Source organism: Xenopus laevis, chromosome 8S, assembly GCF_017654675.1.
Source record: "Xenopus laevis strain J_2021 chromosome 8S, Xenopus_laevis_v10.1, whole genome shotgun sequence".
NCBI lineage: Eukaryota > Metazoa > Chordata > Amphibia > Anura > Pipidae > Xenopus > Xenopus laevis.
Window position 1 is genome coordinate 55,825,242 of NC_054386.1, and position 27,573 is coordinate 55,852,814.

The 27,573-nt window shown below is 39.8% G+C and overlaps 1 pseudogene; it reads left to right on the forward strand.

The window, feature by feature from the left end:
• Positions 1 to 11,146: 11,146 nt before the first annotated feature.
• On the forward strand, positions 11,147 to 25,605 carry LOC108700540 (annotated as a pseudogene).
• Positions 25,606 to 27,573: the final 1,968 nt, after the last annotated feature.

Here is a 27,573-nt window from a genome sequence, read left to right on the forward strand (position 1 = left end):
GGTGCACTCCTAAGGCCATATAAAAAATATTTAAATACAATAATCCCCTGTCTAAAAAGAGAAAAACAGGGTATATTATCAAATATATGTGGAATACTTTAATATCAGAGAAAAAATTATTAAAAAATTATTAAAAAATTACTTTAGTGCTTTTTCGATTATTACATAGGTGCCAGATAAAAACACAGTACTTTTAAGCAACAATTGTTGCAATAGAAGTGTTCAACACCGGGACTTTGAATTTGCTATTTTGTTAATTACATGGACTTAAAAGTACTGTGTTTTTATCTGGCACCTATGTAATAATCGAAAAAGCACTAAAGTAATTTTTTAATAATTTTTTCTCTGATATTAAAGTATTCCACATATATTTGATAATATGGTAATTTTAAACTGAAAAATGTTGTTATATGGAAATTGGTTTTTCACTTATTTTGCATAATGATGCACTAATTGGTTTGCCTTTATAATGTTCATTTGCACCTGTATGTAGCATGCTTGACAAAGGGGCGGAGCCCTGAAACGTTGCACCACCGCAGTAAAAACTTTTGCAAGGGTTCGCCCTGCAGATACAAACCTCGTGTGCCAGTGTGTTTTTTTCTTGAATCACTGTAAAGGCCATGGTTCCTATTATGCTTCCTAATTTATAGGTTAAAGGACCAGTAACACCATTTTTTTTCATTACAAAAATCAAAACTACACCCTCCAAATAATACCCATATCCTATTGCTTTTTATATTAACCTTAGGTTTAGCTAAGAATTCACTTATAAAAATCACCTCCATGCTCTAATGAAAAACATATCAGAGAAAAAATTATTAAAAAATTATTAAAAAATTACTTTAGTGCTTTTTCGATTATTACATATGTAGGGGACAGGAAGAATCCTTCCCCTGTTTGTCTTCCAGTGACATCATCCAGCCCAGTTGCATGCTGGATAGTGACCCGATTGGCTGGGAACCCCAGTGCATCCTGGGGAGAAAGGGTGTGCCTGACTTTGGAGCCAAAAGCACAGGGTCTCCCAGGAAGAGAGCTGAGAGAGCCAGCGTGAGTAGCTGTAAGACTGTGAGGTGCAGAGAAGAAGCTGCTGAATCTGGGGAGATTGAGCCCAGCCTGTCCCCTGCCAAGTTGCTGCAAACTCAGAAGGAGAAAGGTGCCACTAGTGAGACTGATTCTGCTGCAGAGCTGTGTGTGATCTCCTGTGTGAATTCCTCTGAGAGCACCCCGGTGAGTGAGCCACCCAAGGGAGGATACTGGCACGGATACAAGCGTGGGGCCCCATACTGAAGACAGCTGTTAACCCTTTACCTGCTACAAGAGAGCTGCTGCCAACATTCAAAAGGGAGAGGTACTTTTGGGGAATAAGGTAGCGCTACCTGGGGAGTAAGAGCTCTGGGGAAGGGACAATCATTTGAACTGTGTGATTATTAACCCCTTCAGGAGGATTGGGACTGTGATATCTACCAAGGACTGTGTGAAGCAACAGTTAAGCACCTAATAGTGGTTTAGGGAGTGTCCCACGTGTCCCCAGTGTAGGAGTGCAGAGTGTATTAGTTGCCCAAGTGTTTACTTTTTGTTTATATAAAGTTTATATTGGTTCAAATTGCAAACTGTGTGTTTTATTATTCCTAGTGTAACCCCCTGAGGTGTCTTCCTCAGTGTTCACTAGGTGGAGGCACTGCGCTGTAATTCCCAGTTCCCAGTACTTTTCAATGCAAAAGGGACTCAGGGCCCCTGGATTGCCAAGGGTAAGTGGTGATTTAAAGAGACAGTAACCAAATTAGTGTTACACATAGGTGCCAGATAAAAACACAGTACTTTTAAGCAACAATTGTTGCAATAGAAGTGTTCAACACCGGGACTTTGAATTTGCTATTTTGTTAATTACATGGACTTAAAAGTACTGTGTTTTTATCTGGCACCTATGTAATAATCGAAAAAGCACTAAAGTAATTTTTTAATAATTTTTTCTCTGATATTAAAGTATTCCACATATATTTGATAATATGGTAATTTTAAACTGAAAAATGTTGTTATATGGAAATTGGTTTTTCACTTATTTTGCATAATGATGCACTAATTGGTTTGCCTTTATAATGTTCATTTGCACCTGTATGTAGCATGCTTGACAAAGGGACGGAGCCCTGAAACGTTGCACCACCGCAGTAAAAACTTTTGCAAGGGTTCGCCCTGCAGATACAAGCCTCGTGTGCCAGTGTGTTTTTTTCTTGAATCACTGTAAAGGCCATGGTTCCTATTATGCTTCCTAATTTATAGGTTAAAGGACCAGTAACACCATTTTTTTTCATTAAAAAAATCAAAACTACACCCTCCAAATAATACCCATATCCTATTGCTTTTTATATTAACCTTAGGTTTAGCTAAGAATTCACTTATAAAAATCACCTCCATGCTCTAATGAAAAACGGCGAAACGGCGACCAGCAGCTGCAGCTTCTAACTATAAGCGCGTCCCCGACAGCTCTCCTCCTCACGTGACTTCCGGAACCAGGAAGTCACTTCATTTTCAGAGCAGCCAGAGAGGATCCATAGAGCGACGCTGCGCACAGAGCTGGGGAGTAAAGGCACACAACGGAATGGCTGGGGAGGACCTGCACAGTGGAAGGGCTGCTTCAATGATCGGCGAGGGCTGGGAGGGAGGCACACACACGGAAGAGCTGGGGGGGAGGACAGGCAAAGTGGAAGGGCTGCTTCAACGATCGGTGAGGGCTGGGAGGGAGGCACACACACACACGGAAGAGCTGGGGGGAGAGGCACACAAAACGGAATGGCTGGGGAGGACAGGCAAAGTGGAAGGGCTGCTTCAACGATCGGCGAGGGCTGGGAGGGAGGCGCACACACACACACACACACGGAAGGGCTGGGGAGGAGAGAGGCGCACATGTCAGAGGCTCGTGGAATGTCTGGGGCTTGATGAGAGGCAGTGGAGGGGAACAGTTTGTTAGAACAGATAAGAGCATGCTGACAGCGCAACAGGTAACTAGTGGTTGCTAGGTGATGTCACTTCCGGAAGTGACATCACAAACTAGGAAGTTGGATCCCGAAGGACAGGAAGAGGCTCACAGCGGCGCGCAGGCAGAGAGAAGAGGCTTTTCTAGTGCTGCAAGATGGCGGGCCCCATTGGACTTCACAAGAAAGTTGCGGTTTCCATTTGTATCGGTTTCCTTACTAGAAAGCAGGATGCAGCTGCATATTTGATGTTACTTATGTAAGTGCATTGATTGGGACTGGGTTCTCTAAAATGTGTTACTGGTCCTCTGGTTTATGCTGATGATGCAAGGTGACATGCTAGTAGTGTTGAACAACTTGTTGAATGGGAGGATTCAGCACAGGCTGCTCACATTTTCTAAAACAATCAGCAAAAAAGACCTTCATTTATTATTTTTGTGGTGTTTAAAACATGTTTTGTCATGCAACTGTCAGGCTTGTAATGCCAAGTTTTATTTTGTTACTAGGACTTAATAACCCAAGCAACTAAGCAGCAGTTTGGAAATCAGAATGCAAGTTGAATGGTATAGGGCTTGTGTATATAAATTACAATTTAATCCTTTTGGTCAGCCTCCTTTTATTTTGGCCAGGGTCTATTGCTCTGACAACCATATATTTTTCAGTTTTAAGGCAGAAAAAGGCACAATGGCAATGCTAATAATTTAAAAAACATTAAAAACTATGACCATTTGAAAAGATGCATACAATAGATTCACCAATAAGAATAATAAAAAGTAGCGATGGGCTTCCTCTTTAAAAGCATATGTGCTGGTATTTGCTAGTTAACTTCTATCTGAAGCTGCACATCTGATTTTTCAGGTGAGAAATGCCTGACAAGCACCAAAGTGATTTGAAAGATTCTTGTTGTGGTTGGTGGAGGATAGGGTTGCCAGCTAGCTGGTATATTACTGACCTGACTGGTAAAAATGATTCTTGATGTTATTAGTAACAAAATATTAGTAACAAAATATAGGTAGGCTCAGTTGGAACCCTAGTGGAGGGTGAATTTAAGCATTTTGATGCTATGTGTTTGGGAGTGAAAAAAAAATGGAAAAAAAAGAGTTTAAAGGCAAAAATTCACACAACTTCAGTCATATGCAGTATAGAGTAGAAGAGTAGAAGTTGACCCATATATCTGAAAGCAGACATTTTCAGGCTGACTTCTGCTCCACATTGCTGCATGTACCTGCACTCAAATGAAAGCTGTTCAGTTGTATGGAGCTATGGCAAGGAGCAGAGCCTGCATATTTATTTTAGGCTGAAAGAATTGGAACCAATGCTCCATGTGCCCTTGGCCTTAGGCACCCCCAATAATTATAATCACTCTACTGTTCATATGCACCCAACACGAAGCGGTAAGAAGATTACTCTGTGATACTCACTCAGGAGTACCCTCAGGCCAGTGCAGTTTTCTGCTAAGGGTAGGGGCACACTGGGCGATTCGGGGAGATTTAGTCGACTGATGCTTCATACTCCGAAGCTGCCTCACGAAACTTCGGAATACGAAGCACCGCGTGCGCTTTAGCGCAGATGATTTTTCATTTTAGCCGGCGCAAGACAGAGGGAAGGCGTTCGGAGAGATTGGTCGATGCAAAGACGAGGTGATTAGTCGCCAGGCAACTAAATCTCCCTGAATCGCCCAGTGTGCCCCTACCCGAACAGGAGCACAGGACCAGGGTATCAGGTAAGTGATTATAATAACTTGGGGCACCTAAATTCTGAAAAGTAGAATCAGTCGTTTTTGCGGATGGTAACTGGTTAGCAGTTAATTTATGCTTTCTGCTTGGTTACAGTATGCATCTAAATTACATTTCAGTTAGTTATGAAAATAACCCGCCAAAGAGTGGAGTAAAATTAAAAAGAAAAAAAAAAGAAAGAAAAAATTAATTGTACATACATGTATATGACTTCTGAATTGGGCAGGAATTTCCCTGGCTGTTGAAAACTACCAGTAATCCCAGTTTAACCTGCCCCCTCCTGCAGACACAATGAGCAGGTGATGAGCACAGTAGGAATCCCTATTGTCTGGGTGCAGGTGCTAGACACAAAGGTTATCCTCAGGCAATATCAGCTACCTCATCCTAATTTATCCACCCTGACACGCTCAGCACAGCATGTCTGTACTACTTGGCTTCTCACTGTGCCCTTAGTATATCTATAAAACTAGAATATTTTCTGTAAGCGAGCCAGTTCTGTTTAGCATACCTGGCACAGCTTCCAGCATAGCTTTACTACTATGTTTATTTATAGTAACAAAACCCTCTGTTTGATTGCTGTTGATCTTGGAGAGTTATTTTGCAGGAAAATGGAGATCGTTTTCAGACCTCGCTCGCTCCTTGGCTCTCCGCCCCCCTTACTACTCCTCCCCACAAGAGGTGCTCATTAATAAGATGAAATTCCTGGCATATCACAGGAGAATGGAGATTTTTGGCAGACTGGAGTTTTCTCAACTGCTAACTTACCTATTTGCAGCATAAGTCAAAAGTCTCTCGGAATGGAGAAGCTGCCTTGGGTCACACAACTGTGCAGGAGCTGACAGCGTGCTTGCTTTTTCTGGATACAACACTTTGGGGTGAAGGACACTTTAGACTGCAAAACCAAGGGTATGTGTCTCCTGTGCTGCTGGTCATATATAACCCTGCAATGAGCAGAATTTGTTTGTGAAATACTATTTAGCTGTAGTTACAGTTTCTATAAATTGAGATATCAATTGTAAGTTCTTGCCACTTGTATCTGTATTTGTTCCTAACTTTTTGTTTTTATTAATACCCCCTTCTGTTGTTCAGCAGCTGTGGAATATGTTGGTACTTTAAAAAAGCTTTCTAATAATAACAGTAAAATCGAAATATGTGCTGAATATTGAATAGTGTGCGTGTTATAGCTCTACAACAAAGGTGACTGCAATCTCTGAGGACATGGCAATTTATTTATTGTTCAGCAAACTACCAAAGTAGCAATTATTATATAGCACCTTCATATAAATATGTGAAGTTGCTCTGCTAGGGAAAAATGGTAGTTTATTTTAACCAACTGAAAATAGGAAAAGGCTTTCGTGGGAAGTCTTCATTTTGGCCAGCAAGAGAGATGTCACTTTTATAGTCAGCTCTGTGTATTCATTTGTTACTTGCCTTTGACATATGGTGGAGCTTCTTGTGTTCTGCCGCATGGAAGATAAAGTCAACACTAAAGCTCAACAAAGCATTCCTTTAGACATACTTTCCTTTATGTTTCAACGCAATGAATCAACCGAATCAACACAATGCTCTTACACACAGGCGTTTTGCTCTGCGTTTCCCTGCAGTCAGTTTTAATGTGTTTTATCACAGGACAAAATACAGTTTATTCTTTTAAACTGGGCTGTACTCACACAGGCGCATCAAAGCACCAACATGTTGCTTTCCATCTGCATTCGGTGCATGCATTCTTGTGAGTACAGGCCCTTTAAAAGAACAGATTGCTTTCCACCCTGCGATCCCCAGCAGTAAAACACATTAAAACTGATCACAGGAGCAATTTCTGCATTCCCTTCTGGAAAGACCCCAGGGCTAGACGGGATTCCTATTGAACTATACAAAACCCAACTGGATAGTATGGCACCCAGGTTACTAAACATGTACCAAGAGGCTCTTCTTAAAGGTCACCTCCCACCAATGACCCAGGAAGCTTTAATTGTCCTAATCCCAAAACCTGGTGGGGATGTTGAGGATTGTGCTGCCTATAGGCCTATCTCCTTACTCACATGTGATAACAAGATATTAGCTAAAATTCTAGCACTGCGATTAGTACGAGTAATAGAGACGTTGATTCATCCAGACCAAACTGGGTTTATGCCCGGGAAGGCCACATCCATCAACATACGTAGGCTCTACACCAATATGGAGTATTTAGCCCTAAATAAAAATCATGGAGCAATTGTCGCTTTAGACATCAGGAAAGCTTTTGACTCACTACACTGGGACTTCCTATGGGCAACTATGGAACACATGGGCTTTGGACCCAATTTCCTCAATTGGGTTAAACTATTATATACTAATCCCACAGCTCGAATTCAAACTAACCGTAAGATATCCCCCTCCTTGAAGCTGAGCAGAGGTACGAGGCAGGGCTGTCCCTTGTCCCCATACTTATTTGCTATCGCCATAGAACCATTAGCTGGCCTGATTCGTAATGACCCGGTTATTCTTGGTTGGAAAGTAGAGGCGTTGGAAGAGAAAATTTCTCTATATGCTGACGACACCCTCATCTATTTAAAAGATACACGCCATTCACTTGATAGAATGCTTCAGGTTGTTGACCAGTTTGGGAAAGCATTGGGTCTCACGGTTAATTGGTCCAAATCCACACTTCTACACCTGGGTACATCCCTGCAGCGACCTCTACTTCAGGCACAGGCATTAACACAGGTAGATCACTTCAAATACCTAGGTATAGTTATTCATCCGGACCTCTCCCGATATACCGCCCTAAACGTAGACCCAGTAGTAGCCGATACTGGTCACAAATTCTCCCTATGGTCCCCACTCCCACTTAATCTGAAACGCAGGGTTAATATGATAAAAATGATTATCCTTCCTAAGTTGTTGTATATGTTCCAGAATGCACCTACTGTTATGCCGGCAGCACTGTTTTCAAGGTTGGATTCCATGGTGTCATCATTTATTTGGGCAAACAAACAACCTCGAATCAAACTAGCATCGCTAACTGCACCTAAGGCACTTGGGGGCCTGGCTCTGCCTCACTTTTTTATTTACTATCTAGCATCTCAACTTACTCATGTGGCAGGGTGGCTCAACCCTTTGGCTGATGACACTGCTAGCATAACTGCTGCTGCGGTGGCGGGTTCCTTTGAGTCACTGGCTAATCTGCCCTTTCGTGGCATCTCTCAAAACGGATGGCCACTTTCCACATTCCGTACAGGCATACTTGCTTGGAAAAAGGCTTCGGCTTTACGTAAACCCACCACCCCACAAGTATCACCCAATATGCCACTGTGGCTGAATCCATCCCTGCCACACTTAAGAACGATACCGGACCCGCAATTATGGGCGACCTATAACATCAAATATTTGGACCAGTTGTATCACAACCAGACACTTAAGTCATTTACTGACTTGTCCCAAGAATTTCAGTTACCACGTACTATGTTCTACAGGTATCTCCAGGTTCGACATGCTCTGAATGCCCAATTCTCTGATGCACCTTTACTGGAAACCCCAGCCTTGGAAATTTTGCTTAAGGTACCTGAAAAGAAGAAACGACTGTCTAATGTGTATAATCTGTTAAATTCTCAAAGAGGTAACCCGTACGCAAAATGTTATGGTAAATGGGCCCAAGATATCCCTACCTTGGAGTTAGATGATTGGGATGACATCACATCGACCTTTGTTTCCACGGTGATTAGTAGCGGGGATAGGCTTATACAGCATAAAATGATTCATAGGTTGTATTTTACCCCAGTACGTTTGTTTCATATGAGATTGATCCCAGATAATTTGTGTTATAAGTGTGGTCTAGTACCAGGTACCTTTATGCATGCTTTTTGGTCCTGTACGGTTATCAATACTTACTGGAAGAAACTTGCCATATATTTACAAACCTATCTGGACTTTCCTCCGGTTCTGGTGCCGGAAATTTTTCTACTAGGTCATTTAGACCATTTAATTCCGCAACAAGCTGCACGACAAATGTTCCGTTTACTACTCTTTTATGCACGGAAGGTTATTGCACTAAAGTGGAAGCTCAGAGACCCCCCTACAGTACCATTGTGTAAGAAATTGGTTAATGAGGCTCTTCCTATGTACAGGCTGACCTATCTGAGTAGAGGTTGCCCAGAAAAATTTGCTAAAATTTGGAATCCCTGGACCACTTGTCAAGACACCACTACAGACATGGACTAACTCTTTTGGCATAATATGTCTCCTGGACTGTCCAACGGGTGGCCCTACCACCAATTCCCCCTCCCCCAACCTTTTATTTTTCCCCCTCCTTTTTTCTTTTTAATTTCTTTCCCACTGTATGCTTTGTGTTATTGTTAATGCAAAAATAAAAGCTTTAAAAAAAAAAAAATGATCACAGGGGAAAATACAGCAATTGTGGTCAATGAGGGTACCAGCATAAGTACTTACATTTTCCTGCTGGTACTAACATTTTCATGCTGGTGGTACATACATCTAAGAAACTAAGGGGCAAATTCACTAACCTGCAGAGTTGCGCTAGCACAGGCTTCGCCACACTTCGCTGCACTTCGCCAGGGCGCCGCTAATTCACTAAAATCCGAAGTTGTGCTCAGGGAGGCGAACGGTAGCGAAGTTGCGCTAGCGTTAATTCATCAAGGAAAGCGAAGTTAAGCTAGCGATGCCTAATTTGCATACGGTGCCAAGTTAAAGTTGAATGGACATATATGTAGCAGCAAATACATTACACTAAACAAGCTGGGAAAGCTTCATAAAATAAAATAGAGTTGTTATTTTGCCCTATACATGTGCCCACTGTATAGTTTAGGTGCCATATGTTAGGAAATGTAGGGGGGAAGGAGGGTACCCCCAAAAAAATGTACGATCTTTTTCAGCCTATCACCCTTAACAAAGGAAAAGACGCCAGCGTTTTTTGGGACTTAGAAAAAATTTCAACTTTTTTTGAAGCAAGCCCTATCTACTCTATTGCACTGGTCTCACTTGGCGAAGGCAAGTCTGGCGCAAGAGTAAAGTTTCATGAAAATGCCCCCAGGTCTTGTTTTTATAACTAAAGGAAGGTACTTAAAGGACAAAGGAAAGCTGTTTAGCACTTGGGGTGCCAAATGTTGGGCATCCGCAAATGAATGTATTTACTTATCTGAAACCCTAGGGCGGTGCTCCGATCAGCAGAAAACTGCACTGGCCCTGGGTTATTCCAGTGAGCAACACGGGGCGCCCCTCTTCCGGCTCCTTCTTTCTTCTTGCGGCAATGCATGCGCATTAGAGTGAAAAGCCGAATTTTAACTAAAAAGTCACAGAAATTTGAAGCCAGAAGAGGAGGGCTCTGTGGTGCTCGCTGTAATAACCCCGGGCCAGTGCAGTTTTCTGCTGATAGGAGCACCGGCCCAGGGTTTCAGGTAAGTAAATATATTAACTTGGGAGTGTCTAACATTTGGCACCACCAAGTGCTAAATGACTTTCCTTCTCCTTTAACAGCATCAGTATAAGAAAACAGTTGAGGAGAGCTGGTGCGTGTTCTTATGTCAGTGACTGTGGGAAGTAAGTGTTAGAATTTCATACAAAGGGACCTATTCAGAGCCTGCTGGACTGACGTATCATAGCAATGTCCAGCTACAGCACACCATCTAAAGCTGCTTTGTAATAGAAAAGAACTGTCTTAGGTAAGCAAATTATAAAGTTCTTTAGGCAGTGGCTCCTCTGTAAAATATGAAAATATTGATCCAAATTATATGCTATATTTCCATTACTGGTTTAAATGTAGAGATATGGAAACTGGTATCTGGCATGCTTGGGAAATATGTTTTTTTTTCTTTCTTTCTTCTCATCCCAATTTCTGGACCAAAATGGAGGGACAATAGTTGGACCATGATTAGGGCCTGTGGAGGCTTGTCAGGTATGGTTGATTTTCAGCCAGATAAATATCAAGCAGCCTTTTGGGAGATGGCCATACAAGGACGAATAAGCTGCTGACTTGGTTAAAAGGAGCAGAGTCATCAGCTTTTATCAGTCCATGTATGGCCAGCTTGTTCCCTTTATCAGAGACAGAGGAGGGTCTGCCTTACATAATATGTTATATATTTCTTGTTTCTTACCTGTAGTGGTTAATGGTTTTTTGAGAACCAATGTTTGTTATGGACACCCTTAACTAATAACAAAGAGTACCGCAGGGCTCTGTGCTTGGTCCTTTGCTTTTCGACTTGTGTGTTCGTGAACTGGAGTTGGGCATTGAAAGTACTGTTTTTATTTTTGCTGACAAACTAAATTGTGCAGAACTATAGGTTCCATGCAGGATGCTGCCACTTTGAAGAGTGATTTGACTAAGTTGGAAAACTGGGAAACAAACTGGAAAATGAGATTCAATGTTGATAAATGCAAGGTTATGCACTTTGGCAGTAATTGTACAAATGCAAGTTATACACTAAATGGCAGTGTGTTGGGGGCTTATTTAACTGAGAAGATAAGTTGTCTAATTCCAGGCAGTGTCATTCTGTTGCTACTAAAGTAAATAAAGTACTGTTTTGCATAGAAATGGGCATAAACTGAAGGGATGAAAACATAATTTTGCCTCTTTTATAGGCCTGGAGTATGCAGTGCAGTTTTGGGCTCCAGTCTTTAAGAGGGATATAAATGAGCTGGAGAGAGTGCAGAGACGTGCAACTAAACTGGTTAGAGGGATGGAAGTAAGATGCTTGTGAGGGGGCATGAGCAAATAGGTCTCTGAAACACTGCCTACACTCTATGCCCCAATACTCCATGCTCTTCAGGAGGGCTAATGTCCTGTTGTCTCTGTCACTTGTGTGCACTAACAGATTGATTCTATGTGTGATTACAATCTAAAAATATGGACTCAGGAGGAAGTCATGTTTTTCTTTACTGGTGTATTATATGCTAATTCAGCATAAGCACCAGCATACACAAATCAAGATCTGTACAGAGTCAGGTTGCTGAGATGGGACTGGAAGATGCAACATCTAAACTATCTTGAACGGGTTTTGCGCCTATGACAAAATCCTATCATCGTGGTAAACATATTACCAAATATAATGCATTAACCGTAATCGTTCCTTCATATGGTATTACTTAACCACTTATATGGGTGAAATATATTCTTCAACCTTCCACTGCCAGACTCATCATCTGCATATCAGAGCCCCAGGCCCAGAGGAGATAATTGTAACCCAGGGATCTGGTAACTATATAGTTTACTTACAAATATGTAAAGGCACAATTATTGTTAATGCATTGTATTTGTATTATTTGTAAATATTTTTTGTTTGTAAAGTCCTACCATGCAGGTAAGATTTTGCTAAAAGGTGCTGATTTCCTTTAAATATAACTAGACTTTATCAAGATCTGTATGTAAAGTACTGCTACTGAATGGTAGATTCATCTTAGTCTTCTTTCTTTGTTTAGCCTTTGGCATTAAATGGAACATAAAGCCACCACATCAGGATCAGTATTTGCAGTGTTTCTGTTTGAAAGCATGTTTCCAGGCTGGAAGTGTTTAGTGGCTAGGCATTTTGTATGGGAGTCGGAGGCGGGTGCTGATTTTTGGGTGCTTTGGCACATCAGGCCAAATGCCAGAAATCCATCCTGCCTGAAACTGTTTCTCCATGATAACTTGTTCTTGTTTGATCTACTTGTATACTTGTTGTTTATATGTTGTTTATTGTGCTTTCCTATCAACAGGTCAATGGCATGAATATAAGCAATGTGAACCACAGCCAAGCTATAGCTTTGCTTCAGCAGCCATGCTCTGTTTTTCAGCTCACTTTGCTTCAGGAGAAAGGTTTCTCACCACAGTCCTCACAGGCATAGAACAACATAGGGGGCACTTCCCAATCCAGCAAAGTGATTCAGGTCACGCTAACTAAAATGGATCGCTCAGAGCCACTGGGCATAAAGCTTGTTAGAAAGACAGAGGAGTCTGGGATCTTTGTTCTTATACTTATTAGATGGCGGTCTGGCTTCTAAAGATGGGAGATTAAAGTGTAATGACAGGGTTCTCTCCATCAATGGTCAAAATCTGAGACATGGAACTCCTGAAACAGCAGCACAGGTCATACAGGTAAGAATGAGCTTATTTATAAGCAGTGTGCTTACTAGTACAGACAGAATATACTCTGCAAGACAAATTATATATTCTTATTGTTTAAGAAAGGGTTTGTCTTTCTACAGATGAAGAAACCCAGTGAAAACTTGCTATTCTAATAAAACCGGGTAGTTAGTGGATTATCTGTCATTGTTACAGATAGACTAGGTGCTACAACAACCTTTAGGGTGAAGACACAAAGCTACTTGTAGCAGCTATTTGTTCCGGCTACAAAATTACAAAAAAATGACTCTGCCATAGACAATACTAAGAATTGCCCCTGCTCAGTTGCGTAACTTACAGCGGGAGCAGGGGGTGCAATTGGGCCAGGGCCCACCCCCTTCAGGGCCCCCAGACAGCTGACTCCGGCGACAGAAAATGGCGTACGGAGGGGGGTGGGGGCCCGGCTGCACGTCTCCTATATCCTATCTTGAGTGTTTGGGCAAGGTTTGAGAAACCGAAGGATTTTTGGTAAAATTTTATGATTAAATTATTGGATTCGAAGGATTTCATTGTACGATTTTAAAAATACTTAGACTTCGAATGTCAAACTAACCTATTCGATGGTCGAATTTCGAAGTTTTTTGCACTTCTTAATTAGACCCTTGATAAATCTGCCCCTATGTGTATATTTCACTTTTATAAAATGAGCAAATTTATTTATTTATTGCTAAATTGTGAGGTAATTTTACAATATATAATTTGGTTATTGTATGGAATACTGTTATAGTTGCTTCAGCTCTCAGGAATTGTGTTAAAAAACTGATTTATAAAGACTTTTTGTTATTTTAGTCAAGTGAGGCACGTGTGAATTTTATGGTGCTTCGACACAATATTGATCAGCCAGTGGATATTAATGAAGACAGCTCCTCATCTGGCAGCAGTAATGGAGATAGTCCAGTTCACCCCCGAAAGAGGCCAAGTGTGCACCCAAACAGAAGAAAATCCACACACCACAAGGTAATGTGAGGGTTGGGTTATTAGATATTGTCTAGACTCAAAGGGCATACAGGGCCAGTATATACACTTATCAACATGAGTTTAATGAACACTGCACATGCATTTATATATCTTACAAGGGCCAAACATGGATTAACTTCAGTTTCCCTTTTTAGCACAATAAACAACAAAAAAAACATAGATTTTTGGTGATTCAAAACAGGCAAAAAGTACATTGTTTTTGGATATGTACTTGCAAAGAATCTGAAAGCTTATAATAATTGAAACAGAAGACATATCGAGAGTTTTTCTGCCTGCACAATCGCCAACTCGAGCATAAGCAAAAACATTAGGAAAACCTTTGCATTCCCAATAACAGTAAACAGTAAATCTGTTACCTTGCGTGCTGTCAGGATCAGTGTGAGTACCATTTTTGTCAATGCAAAAGCTAAAAACGGTGTGCCATTACTCTTATGTTTACAGCACATGCAGCAGTTATCAGCAGTGGTATTTTAGCTGTCTGAAAAACACCCCATAACGTCTTCCCACGGCTTACACTAAATGTAACAGGAAGTGCCCAAAAACATTCACGGGAACATTTTTGGGCTGAAAAGCTCTTGTATTCATGCTTCCATGGATTTTCCTTTAATGGGGTAGTTCACCTTTAAATTAACTTTTGGAGGCCCATTTATTAACAATCGGGTTTTTTTTTTCCACTAATCACAAAACATTAGTTTTGTTTATTTTATTAAAAAGCTCTAAAAAAATTAGATTTATTAAGTGAAAAAACCATGAAAGGGTTAAAGGCATTCATGTTTTTTCACTTAAAATATATATATATATATCTATATATCTATATATATATATATATATATATATATATATATATATATATATATATATATATATTTTTTTTTTTTTTTTTTATTTTTTTTTTAGTTCTACATTTTTATCAGTTTCCCTCTTGTTATTCCCCTAAAAACTGTTGATTTCCCAGCGTGGCTATTGGATAACCATGCTGTTGGATCAGTTATTTTGTTATTTCATTGATTTGCCTAATTGTATTAGATTTTTGTGATTTTATTGTGGTTTTATGCTTGCATTGTTGTTTCTTACGTTTTTTTTAGTGTTGTTTGCACTTTGATCATTTGGAGTACAACCAAATTTTTAGCAACTTAGGATCTGTCAGAATGCGTACTTTACAAAAAATATATGGTTTTCATGGGTCTTTGTACAGTTACAGGGTCTTGCGGCACACAATACGCATCCAGGGGTCTTTGTGCACAGAAGGCGAATCGGCAACTGAGAAAATTCATATGCACTATTTATATTTCGGGTCTTCATATACCATCTGCTTTGGTTTATCTGTGCATATTGGGCATCAAACTATTCTGTAGAGCCTTGGCATCAATATTTAGAGTGTTTTCCAACTGTAAATGAGAAATCGGGTGAGATAAATGTGGCCAATTGCAATATTTTTAGGCAATTTTCAGAAATGTCATAAAAACCGCTGTCTTTCAAGTTTGGAGTAGAAAGATATAATTAACCATTTTGGATTCACCAGAATGTGTACTTTCCAAATATATATGTTTTCAGGGGTCACCATAATCTTTTGTACCTTTTATCCCACATAAAACTACCAGTGTTTATAAATTAGTGTAAATGTAAGCCATCAAAAAAGTATGCACATGGTAGATTCTGGGGTCTTTAAATGCCACGTGCTGAGGTAAACCTATACATATTGGACATAAAATTGTTCAGAGGACCCAGGCTTTTATATTTTGGGTGATTTATCTTGATACATAATGGTATGTGGGAAATAAGATGCTGAAGGGTGGAAGGTTTGAGGTGATTTTTGGAAATGTCACCAAAATCTCCCAAATTAAGCAAAAGGTTTGCGGCTTGGTGTTGTGGAGTAGAAAGACATGCATATCCAATTTGGATTCAGGGGAATGTGTACTTTCCTAAAAATATATGGTTTTCTGGAGTGAACATACTTTTTTCTACCTTTGCCCCCCCCCCAAAAAAAATGATGCAAATGTGTTGATTTTGCAGTTTCTGGAATTACACAACTGATAGCTCAAACTTTTGACTTTTTTCATTTTATTAGACACTCAGAAGCCTATATTTTTTTTAAAGGAGTGTAATTACACCAAAATTCTAGAATATTTTGAAAGCTTAGGTTGTCCCGAAATATTGTTTTCCTGTGTAAACTAAAAGATCCCCCCAGGAAAGGCCCTTAAATTGAAAGAGTACAAAATGTATAAAAAATGGTCTGACAATAAAAGTACCAAATCAGCCAAATCGGGTGTCAGTGAAAGGGTTAATGCCCCACTTCACCAAGTAAAAGTTGTCATTGGGAGTTGTGCTAATCTTATTGAACCATTTTTAAACCAAGCAGAATTTAAGGTTTTTGGATTTTTTTCCACTACAAATTGTCAGAAAAATTAGAAATTTTTAGAGGTTTTCAAGGAATTCAGATTTTTGTGGATCGTTAAGCACTTTTTTTTTGTTCACACTTTTTCTATTCGGATCTTTTAATAAATTCGATGACAACCTTTACTTAATAAGCCTCTTAGTATTATTTAGACATTGATATTCTAAGACCTTTTGCAATTGTTTTTCATTTTTATTTTTTATGGATTTCAGCTACTTAGTGTTTTCATTAGCCCGTCTTAGGCAGTGGTTTGAACGAGATTGGAATATAAGTAAAAAAAGGTCTGCATAAAATAGATAAAATACCCCCATTCAAAAGCTGCAAAGAGTGAAAGGCAAATAACTAAGAAAAAAGTAAATAATGAAAACCAGTTGCAAGGTTGTTAGTAATAAGACATTCTATAACATACTAGAATATAACGTAAAGGTAAATCCCCTTTTTAAAGTAAGTGTGTCACAGGAGGTGGTCATTTCTGTTTTTCTGTGAAAAATAGCGATATCTGATGCTTCTATAGTTAGATAGGGTTGAAAAAAAGACCAAAGCCCATCAAGTTCAACCCTCCAAATGAAAGTCAGCATCCACACACTGACTTCTCACATCACTGCCTCACTGTGAAGAACCACCTACACTGCTTCAGATGAAAGTCCTTTTCCTCTAGTCTGAAGGGGTGCCCGCAGTCATCCTCTTTATGGCAGTGCCGGGCTAGGCCAGCTGGGCGCCCTAGGCAACCCGGCTGGCTACATCGCCCCACCCTCAAGCGTTCGTGCAAGCAAGTATGTGCGCATGCGCAAAAGTGCACATGAGCATGCAGAGAATGCTAGAGTTGCTGCTGGCTGTGGGGGAGAACAAGCACTTGTGTGCGGAAGAGCGCAGGCACGAGCTGAAGAGGAGGAGCTGCAAGTAATGAAGGATGCAAGGGTCTGAGCTGGGGGAAGTTGGCAGAAGAGATATGTGCCTGGCACCCCTCCACCTTTACGCACTACGCACATGCCTCTTCTGCCTACCCCTAGTTCCGGCCCTTCTTTATGGGTAAAAAGGTCCCCTGATATTTGTCTATAATGCCCTCTAATATACTTGTAAAGTGTATTCATGTCCTCTCACGAGTGTCATTTTTCATGAGAAAACAATCCCAACCTTGACAGTTTCCCCTCATAATTTAAGTCTTCCATCATTCTAACCAGTTTAGTTGCACATCTCTGTACTCCTTCTAGCTCATTTATATCCTTCTTAAGGATTGGAGTCCAAAATTTGCACTGCATACTCCAGGTGAGGTCTGACCAGGGACCTATAAAGTGGCAAAATTATGTTTCCATCCCTTGAGTTTATGCAAGACAGTACTTTATTTGTAGTAGTGGCCGCAGAATGACACTGCTTGGAATTAGACAACTTGTTTTCTACAAAAACCCCTATATCCTTCTCATTTAAGGAAACTCCCAACACACTGCCATTTAGTGTATAACTTGCTTTTATATTATTTTTACCAAAGTGCTTAACCTTGCATTTATCAACAATGAACCTCACTTTCCAGATTGCTGCCCAGTTTTCCAATTAAGTCAAAGCACTATGCAAAGTCGCCGCATCCTGCATGGAACCTATAGTTCTGAACAATTTATTATCATCAGCAAAAATAGAAACAATATTTTCAATGCCCATCTCCAAGTCATTAATAAACAAGTTGAAAAGCAAAAGACCCAGTACAGAGGCCTGTGGAACTCCACTAACAACACTGGTTCAATTAGAAAATGTTCCATTTACCACCACTCTTTGTAATCTATCTTTTAGCCAGTTCTCTATCCAGGTACAAATACTATGTTCCAGGCCAACATTCCTTAATTTAACGAGTAACCTTCTGTGTTGCTAAATGCTTTAGCAAAATCTAAGTAGATCACACCCACTGCCTTCTCAGAATCAAGGTCCCTGCTCACCTTCTCATCAAATTAAATTAGTTTGGCAAGATCTATTACGCATAAAACCATGCTGGCACAACTCATAGTATTACGATTTGCAATGAAATCCAGTATCTTATCCCTCAATATCCCTTCGAAAAGATTTCCTATCATTGATGCCAGACTAACCGGCCTAGAGTTTTTAGGCTGAGAACAGGATCCCTTTTTGAATAGCAGCACCACATAAGCAATACGCCAGTCTCTCTGTATTGTGCCAGGCCTCAATGAATCCAGAAAAATTAAGTAAAGCGGTTTGGCAATCACAGAGCTAAGCTTGTTAAGTACCCTGGGATGAATACTATCTGGTCCCAGACCTTTGTTTATCTTAACACATTCTAGTCTCTTTTAAATTTCCTTATGTGTGAACCATGCATCATTAGTTGTATTACTACAATTGTGACTATTAAGAAGGAAACCTTTATTAACTGGTTCCTCATTTGTGTAGACATAAGAAATGAAGAGTTCAGAATCTCTGCTTTTTTTCTGTTCTCATCAACTAGCTGACCCCTCTGATATTAAGGGTCCCACCCTCCTGTTTCATTTTTTTACTATTTACACATTTAAAAAAAAACTATTTGGATTATTTTTACTGCTTGCTGCAATACCCTTTTCCATATTGATTTTAGCCTTTTTGCATGATTTTTATCTTTATCTATTTTTATCTTAGCTTTTTTGCATGATTATTTTCTTATCCACCTCAACACCAACACTTCTCTTGAGCCACAACAGTTTTGTTTTGCAAAAACGTTCCTTGCTTACAAGGGGAATATACTGACATATATTTATTAAGCAGCATTTTAAAAATGTTCCATTTTTATTATGTGTTTAACCCTATGAAAAGCATTTCCCACTTAATAAGTTGCAGAGATGCCCTTATACTGTCAAAGTTTGCACATCTAAAATTAGTGTTTTAGTTGCATCCTTATAGAGTTTCTGCAACAAAATCTCAAAGGACACCATGTTATAAATACTTTTCCCTAAATGCTCACGCATGCATATGCTAGAGATGAGTTCAGTATTATTAGTTATTACTGTAGGGCCCTATAGGGATACAGGCCCTATAGAGTTAATCTTTTCACCATTTCCTTGGGTTATTGGGTAGAATCCCTGTTACAAAATAACCTTTACAGTGATAGGCTGAGAGATTTGATGATACTGCTCTGACACACTCCTATATAGTGTGTGCAGGGAGTGGCCACTTCCTCTTTTGCCTCTTGATGTGATTCCAGCTGGATGTGCTCAGGGGGACTGAGTGCAATAGGCCCAGAAGAAGGCATGTGTCCAAGTCGGGGACCAGGCAACCCCGTGAATGAGGAACTGATATACTAGGGCAGACTTGTCATAGTCTCTCTAGGAGAGAAAGGCAGATAGGATAGAGAGAAAGAGCAGCTGAGCTCCAACAAGGATTTGCAGAAAGGGAGTAGCTTCCCAGAGGCTCTGGGGCAAATTCACTAAAGCGCGAAGCGCTGAACGCTAGCGTTTTTTCGCTAGCGTTGGCCATTTTCGCTACTGCGCAAATTCACTAACGAACGCTGGCGTAGTTTCGCTAGTGTTACTTCGCAACCTTACGCCAGGCGAATTTTTGCTAGCGACGAAACTACGCAAATTCACTAACTTGCGCAGTGTAGCGAACGCTACCTTTTACGCTAGACTTCCTTCGCCACCTCAGACCTAATAGAGTAGATAGGGATTGTTTCAAAAAAACTCAAAATTTTTTCTAAGTCCCAAAAAACGCTGGCGTGTTTTCTACATGATGGCTGATAGGCTGAAAAAGATCGAAAATTTTTTGGGGCTCCCCTTTCTCCCCCCTACTTTTCCTGACTCATGGCAACTTACCTAGACATGTGTAGGGCAAAATAAAATTTTTATTTGCAGATTTGAAGGTTTTGTAGGCATTTGTAGTGCAGATACGTGTTCCTCCATTGAAATTTGAATTTCGCGCCGTATGCAAATTAGCCTTCGCTAGCGCAACTTCGCTTTATATAGCGAAACAACGCTAGCGCAACTTCGCAAACTTACGCTACCCCTGTGCGCAACTTCGCATTTTAGTGAATTTGCGGAGCGCTGGCGAAAATTCGTCTGGCGAAGTGCGGCGAAGAGCGGCGAAGATTCTTAGTGAATTTGCCCCTCTGTGTGTTGCCTCCAGTCAGGGACCTCAGTGAAGAGGGACTGTAGGGTAGAAGCTGCTTGCCTGACAACTTCCAGGAGGGAAAGGTTGTACTGCATTTGCCTGTGTACTCTCTGTGTGAGCCTGCCTTTGTTCTGTGTGAACTCTCAATATGCTGTTTTCCTCAAGCTCCTGCGTGAGTACTGAAACCTGTGGTCACTTGCCTCGTGCATAGTAAATAAACCATTCCTGATTGTTAAGAACCTCCCGGTGCCCAAGTTGTTTTTGTGTGCACAGTAGCCTGGGGGGATGTAGTTGCACTACAACATAGAGGGAACACTTCCACTTAGCGAAGGCCCTGCCCTGGGTGTAAGTCGCGTGTAACCCATGCTCTAGTTTTTCTAGCTGGTGAATAAACCCTGTATGGCCCAAATAGGTGTTACATTTCAATTTCCAAAAGAGAATTATTCTTAGTAGGTTCTTGAACGAGCGGGAATAAAAGGTTGTCATTCAGCATATTTACAAACCTACTAGCTTTTTCTGTCTTGGCAACCCCATTAAGCCAGTCAATGTCTGGATAATTGAAGTCATCCATAATAATAACTTGACGTAGTTGTGAAGCTGCTTCTATTTGTAAAAGTAGCTGGGCTTCATTCTTGTCACTTATACTTGGTGGTTTGTAGCATACACCAGTGATCCTTTTCTTTGTAAACTTTTAATGTTTTTTAATAGACTTTACATGGCGATTCACATTATAGAGAGACCCTTATCTGAAAAACCCCAGGTCCTAAGCATTCTGGATAACAGGTTCAATACCCATACCAATGAACTGACCCTGGTGTGCTTACTCACAGAAATACTTATGTCATATTATGGGAAGCAATCAATTTTTGCATTTCATCTCTGTAACCCTAATGGAGTTTGAAAGTGGTGCGGTATTCAAAGTTTTTGGTTGGCTTTGGGCAAAAACATCTATTTTATCATCAGTCCAAAGAATAGTTTAGATGAACTTTTAGCATGATTGCTATAGGTAATTGTAGTATGATGAACTTTTAGTGCCAGAAGAATGACCATTTCCACCCTTTGCAGGATATAACTTCTGCTCTCCAAGACCATGTGAAAACTGTTAGTGTGAAGAAAGAACAACTTGAATCTCTGGGAATCACCATCGGTGGAGGCGGGGATCATAAAAACAAGCTGCCTATATATGTGTCTAGCATTCAGCCTGTTGGGTGCCTGTACAGGGATGGGAGGATCAAAAAAGGTAACAGAGTGCAGTACTTTATATAATCCGCTGTATTTGCATATAAATGGGTGGGTAATACTTCTGCAGATTTTGCCCCTTTATTCCATATAGTTGGCATCACTTTAGCCGTATTGTTGAAGTATCTATTATGATTGTTGCAGATCTAGAAAAGGCTGTATAGAATTAAGTTTGCCTTATATAGACCAATAAAAGCTGCCAACTCACCCACTCCAGACAAATTCACCAGTTTATTTGTTCTTGTATGATGACCTCCCAGTGGCAAGAAATATTTAGCCAAAAAATGTGGACTTGTGTTTTTTTTTGTTTTGCTACCTACACACTGCTGGTATTTTGTAAAAAATATTTTACACTTTTAGATTTTTTTTATAGGGAAACTTTATAATATGCTTTGCCTCTTCCTAGGGGATGTGCTTTTGAGCATTAATTGCACTGATCTGACCTCTCTGAGTTACTCAGATGCCATATCTGCACTCAAGACAAATGCAGTGTCCCACGCAGTTGTACTGAAAGCTCTGAAGGTTAATGTAGGAGAGGATCTTGATGAGCCTTTTGAGCATGCTGCTGGAGTAACCAGAGAGCCAGGTGGGATTTGGTCACCTCTCTGGGTATTTTGGCATGCTCTTCCAATGTACTTAACAGAACTGATTTTTTTTAACTGATTTACCAGACTATATTGCAAAGTACATTTGGCCTATGTGACTACACTGGTTTGTCAACTACTGATCTATTAACACATGCAAGGGGCTGAGGCTAAAGATGATGCAGTAATTTCTGCCCTATCAGTGAAATAATGTACATCAAATACTGTAGCTAATTGGAATTCAATGCCTCAATGAAATGAATTGAAGTAAAAACTGAACAAACAAGGATGCATGATTTTCACTTTTAACATTATTTCTAAGGCACGAACTCATCCTTACCTTAAATATGTATCTTTCCACTGACTACACCTTATTGTAGCTGCAGATGTGTTTAGTATTCTAACCTTAGTTTACAGTGTTAAAGCAACTGAAACAATCTACTATAGACTTCCATGACAATTACCTGACCAGTACTTATCAGGAAATTGCAGTGTAAGTCTATTGTGGGCTGTTTCAGTTCCTACTTCAGGCCACTTTGTGCTTAATGGAGAAACAAACCCCTTATTAAAAATGCCAATTCGCATATTTCAGCAGGCTGATTTTGGCCCTGTCTGGTCCTAGCCCAAAGTAAACAAGCAGCCCCATTGCCAATTTCTTAAAAGCAATTGTTAAAGCAGAGTGAGGGGTTCAATAAAACTAAGGAATGACATGTATAGGGCAAAAAAAGGAATTATAGGAAAATTGCACATAAAGAATGTATTGATTATGTGACTATCTGCCGAGACAGTTCACTGCATTGGTGCCGACATATCACTTTACGGAAAACTTCCTCAGAAAGCTGGGGGTTCAGCATTGTTGAAGGATTTGAGGAGGGCAAAAGAGACCAGCCATTCTTCATTAAGACTATCGTCCCAGGCACACTGGCTTTCTACGATAAACACTTAAAGTAAGTTGGGGCTTAGAATTTACATGCTCAGTACCAACTGCTCTTTAGGTCAGGTCAAGTGTAATATATTTTCTTGAAATAAATGCAAATGTACCTTATTGTTTAAGAGGACAGCAAGAAACTATTTTTATAATGTCCTTTCATGTTCCTAGAAAAGATAGTGGGGCACTTTGTTAGAGGTATTTGTGTATGTAAATATATTTCTTGTCAAGTTAAGACATTTCTAAATATTCCCAGTACTCTGTCTATGTATGCTAACTAGAGATGCTGCTGCGATCTTTACATGGAGCCTATCTGCTATTAGAGCATGAAGCTATGACTTCTTCCATTGATGCAAAGGATATGTTAGGTGTGTGGCACCCACAAGGTTTCAGTGCAATCCCAAAAAACAGCACAAGAGAACATCACAATGTCCTCATACACTGTAGGCATTAGATCTTCTGAAGCAAACACTATTTATTTTAACAAAAGCAGGGTAACCATATATAAATGTATGTGAAGCACAATTTCTTTTTAATAAGCATGTTTGCGCTCAAAGTGTTTCCTTCTCCCCACTCAGATGCGGAGATGAGATAGTTGAAGTAAATGGCGTGTCTGCGGTGGGAATAAGTAATGCACAGCTCATTCCTATGCTGAAAGAACAGAAAAACAGGGTCACCCTGACAGTTGTGTCTTGGCTGGGAGCTTAGCGTGATACTTGCAAGCCAACATTATGAACTCTGAGCCATTCCTGATAGATGCTCAAAGCACCACAAGATTCCCTCTCTTCAATGTTCTTTTGTCGTGCCAGGAATTTCACATCCAAAAGACAGGTGCAACTTGCAGCATCTTCAAAACCAACATGTGATTAATGTTTAGTCCTTCTATAGGTAAAGCCAATGTTGCCTCAGTTGCCCTTTTACTAAAGGTACAGTAATGCTGAACAATTCTTTGTGGAAGGGTGTTATAAACATTTAGTACATACATATATTTCAGCCTCCACTTGCCATTGACCTAAGTGTGACTGAATTAGTGGGTTTTGTATTAATTAGCTAAGTTCATTTTTAAATGGCACTATAAGTGAATGTCAATAGAAGCCCATTGAAAGCATCAGGATGGAGCCTTTTGTACACTAAAGATTTTAGTATAACATTTTGCTGCAATGATACATCATAAAGATCCTATGGGACAGATGGTGAAGGGGTGCAAAAATAAATTGTGCTGTTTGGTTGGATGGGGAAGTGACAGTACCGATTGTATGCAATTTGGAAGGGAGTTTATTGTCATGTAGTAGGGGATTTAAATCACTCACAATAGTATCTGTGGCTCTGCACTTGCTTTGAGTCTTCAATATATATGGCTGAAATAGGACTTCTTTAGAATTCAAAAAGCTGCATTTTTTGTAAAACCACTTTAGGGCAGAGTTATCAATGTCTGATATTTATCAGGCAATTAGGGGCCCATTTATCAACGGTCGAATTTCAAATTCATGTGAATTTCTTTTAATTTGAATATACTCACAATTTGACTGGGAGGTTATTTAAGGAAAAATCTGAATGTCTAATGTTCAATTGAATGGTTCCAACCCAAAATACGAATTGTATTCAATTCATATTCGATTTGCACAAATCAAGTTTTTCTTAAAAAAAAAACTTGAATGTCAGGAAGGCTATTAACATCTCCAAATGGCTCAACGGAACTCTGCCACTGACTTGTACATGAATTTGGCAGGTTTTAGGTGGCGAATATTCAAATTAGCACTGTTTCCATGGTTGAGGTGTGATAAATCTCACTTTTGAATTTGCATTTGAATGGGGGGATTAAAATTCGAAATCTAAATCTGCCCCTTAAGTATAGAAATGTATTTCCCATGGTTGAACTATTAATTCCAGTCTAGAAAATAGTCCAAATTCTTTCAGTCCTCGCTATTGGGGAGGATAAATTTGAACGGGTGATAGTGCTCAGTGCTGTGCTACAGAGGTTTGACCGAATAAGAATAATGCTGCTCAGATGTGTTAAGCCCAAGTATCCAATAAAATTGACAATGACAATCTTTTCGGGTGCTGCTTTTCACTGGAAAGCACTTTTTTATGAACAAGGAAATACAGACCATGCTGATTGCGACAGTTCTCTCAGGGAAAATCTTGACCACAGAATTGTATATGAATGACAAATATGAAGGCACATGGCCAGTTTTGTGCTAGAAAATGTCCAGTCTGTATCATTCTGATTGTCTATAATGGGATTGATTGTTGCAATAGTAGGATTTTCCCTGCGTCAATCAAAAAGTCTGAGTGTTATTGCACTTTCACCCACAGTCCATAAAGGCAAAGTTAAACTCCTCGTGTCCAGCGCATTAAAGTCTAATTAGCATCATGGGTTAAATGAAGTAAGACGTCGTGTTACAATAAAGGCTAAGAATCTCTACCAGTTACATAGCTGCATAGATTCCTTTGTAAAATTTACATTTGTTCCGCACACAAGAAACAATTTCTATTTAATTTTCACATTCAGACTGTATTAAATGTAGATATTTGTGTTTGATCTTGTGCCTTTAACGTCCAGACAGATTCAGCATGTTTGCAATAAACAATCTATATTTTCTTGTACAGCTGTGAGTGGTCGTATTGGTCATTCTTTCTCAGTCACACTTTTAATGGAAAATAATATATTTTTAGCTTTCTTCCTTTAAATGAACATTGACATCAAGTATCATTGGTATCAGCTAGGCTGATGTCAGTGTCAGTCCTATTTGTTTGGTCTCTAAGGCTAATGGCTTACAATACAATAACTGAGATAAATAGGATTGTCTGTCAGTGGCACACTTGAGCGTTTTGTGGTCAAACTCTGCAGGCCGGAACTAGGGGTAAGCAGAAGTGGCACATGCCACGGACACAACAGTGGATGGGGGGCGATGGGCATGTACCTCTTATTTCGCCTACCCCTTTGTTCATACAATGCACGAATATCCCCGCCATCTTCAGCGCGGCTGTGTGCATGTTCATATGCACGTTGGGGGAGAGGAGGCTGACCAGATTGCTTAGAGCACCTGGCCACCGTGGCCGGACACTGAGCCTGTATGTACAAAGGCAGGCAGGTGCCATTCTCAGTAATGGGAGGCAGTAATGAGCCATATTGGCATTTTCTCCAACAACTGAGAATATGTATGTAATACATATATAAGTATGTCATTAGACTAATTCATCAGCTCAAAAATGGCCCCAATTCACAAATGCTCTTCTCAGGAAAATCAAAATATTTGTTGAAGAAAATAAAATTGAAATGCAAAAATGTTGTGTTGAATTGATAATTTTTTTCATACAAGGGTTAGTTCTATTTTAAATGGATTAGTAGTGTAGCCAGTAATAATTTTGAGCTTGGTGACCATTACTTCCAAAGGCAGATGGTTCAGGAGAAACCTCGCAAGTGTTGGTCAATCTCTGTTTTACTGAAATGAAAGGGAAAAAAATCAAATTTTTTTAAAAAATCAGTATTCCCCCTAAATCAATAAAGGCATAGTATACTAGCAATATCTTAACATCCAGTTTCATCCATAGTTACATGTGAAAACTACTGTTGAAATTGTTTCACCTCCCAAGGTCACCTACACAGAGGCCGCTGAATGAGTAAACCATTTAAAGAAAAATTATACCCCCGAACAATGTAGGTCTCTACTAAAATACAGTATATGCAATATCAAAGATACAGCGCTTATACCCCCGAACAAATACCTTTTGCAGTATCAGGTGCTATGCTGTAGGACGCATACCTGCTTCAATGGTCAGACAATCCAATGAAGAAAAGGTCAGCAGCGCACTGAGAATTTGAATTAGTGTGAGATTTATTGAAAAAACATCCAAAAATGGCCCCATTTTTGGACGTTTGTTTTTAATAAACCTCACATTAATTCAAATTGCATAAAACAGCTCATATCTAAATCCCTGCTTCATGTCAATAAACCATTTTCATAATATTATACGTTTTTAGTAGTACGTGCCATTAGGTAATCCTAAATAGAAAATTGCCATTTTAAAAAAAATAAGGGCTGTCCCCTGGGATCCGATGATTCACAGTGTACACAAACAAACCATATATTGTGTTGTGTGTGTTGTGTATATATTTGGTAAGTCACATGAGCCAATTAACAGACATAGTTCTGTGTTTTGCTTACACACTTCTTCCTGTTACAGTTAGAGTTGTAGTATTTCTGGCCAGGTGATGTCTAAGGCAGCACAGAGACCATCACAAAATGGTGATTCAAGGAAAGAGATGTAAAAGGACAATATTTACTTAAATATATATACCAGTTTGGTAAGATTCTTTAATATGCCACTCAATTTGATATAATCTGTTTCTTCAGTATTAATTTTGGGGGTATAGTTTTCCTTTAACAACATGGCACCAGACCAGGGGTGTCCAAACTTTTGGCTTCCCTGGGCCACATTGGAAATAAAAAATTGTCTGGGGCCACACATGAGATACACAAACACTTTTGATTTGTAAAAGTAAAGAATATACACATAAAATAACTACAAATTGGAGAGGCTTCAGATGGGTTTTTTCCTTCCTCTGGATCA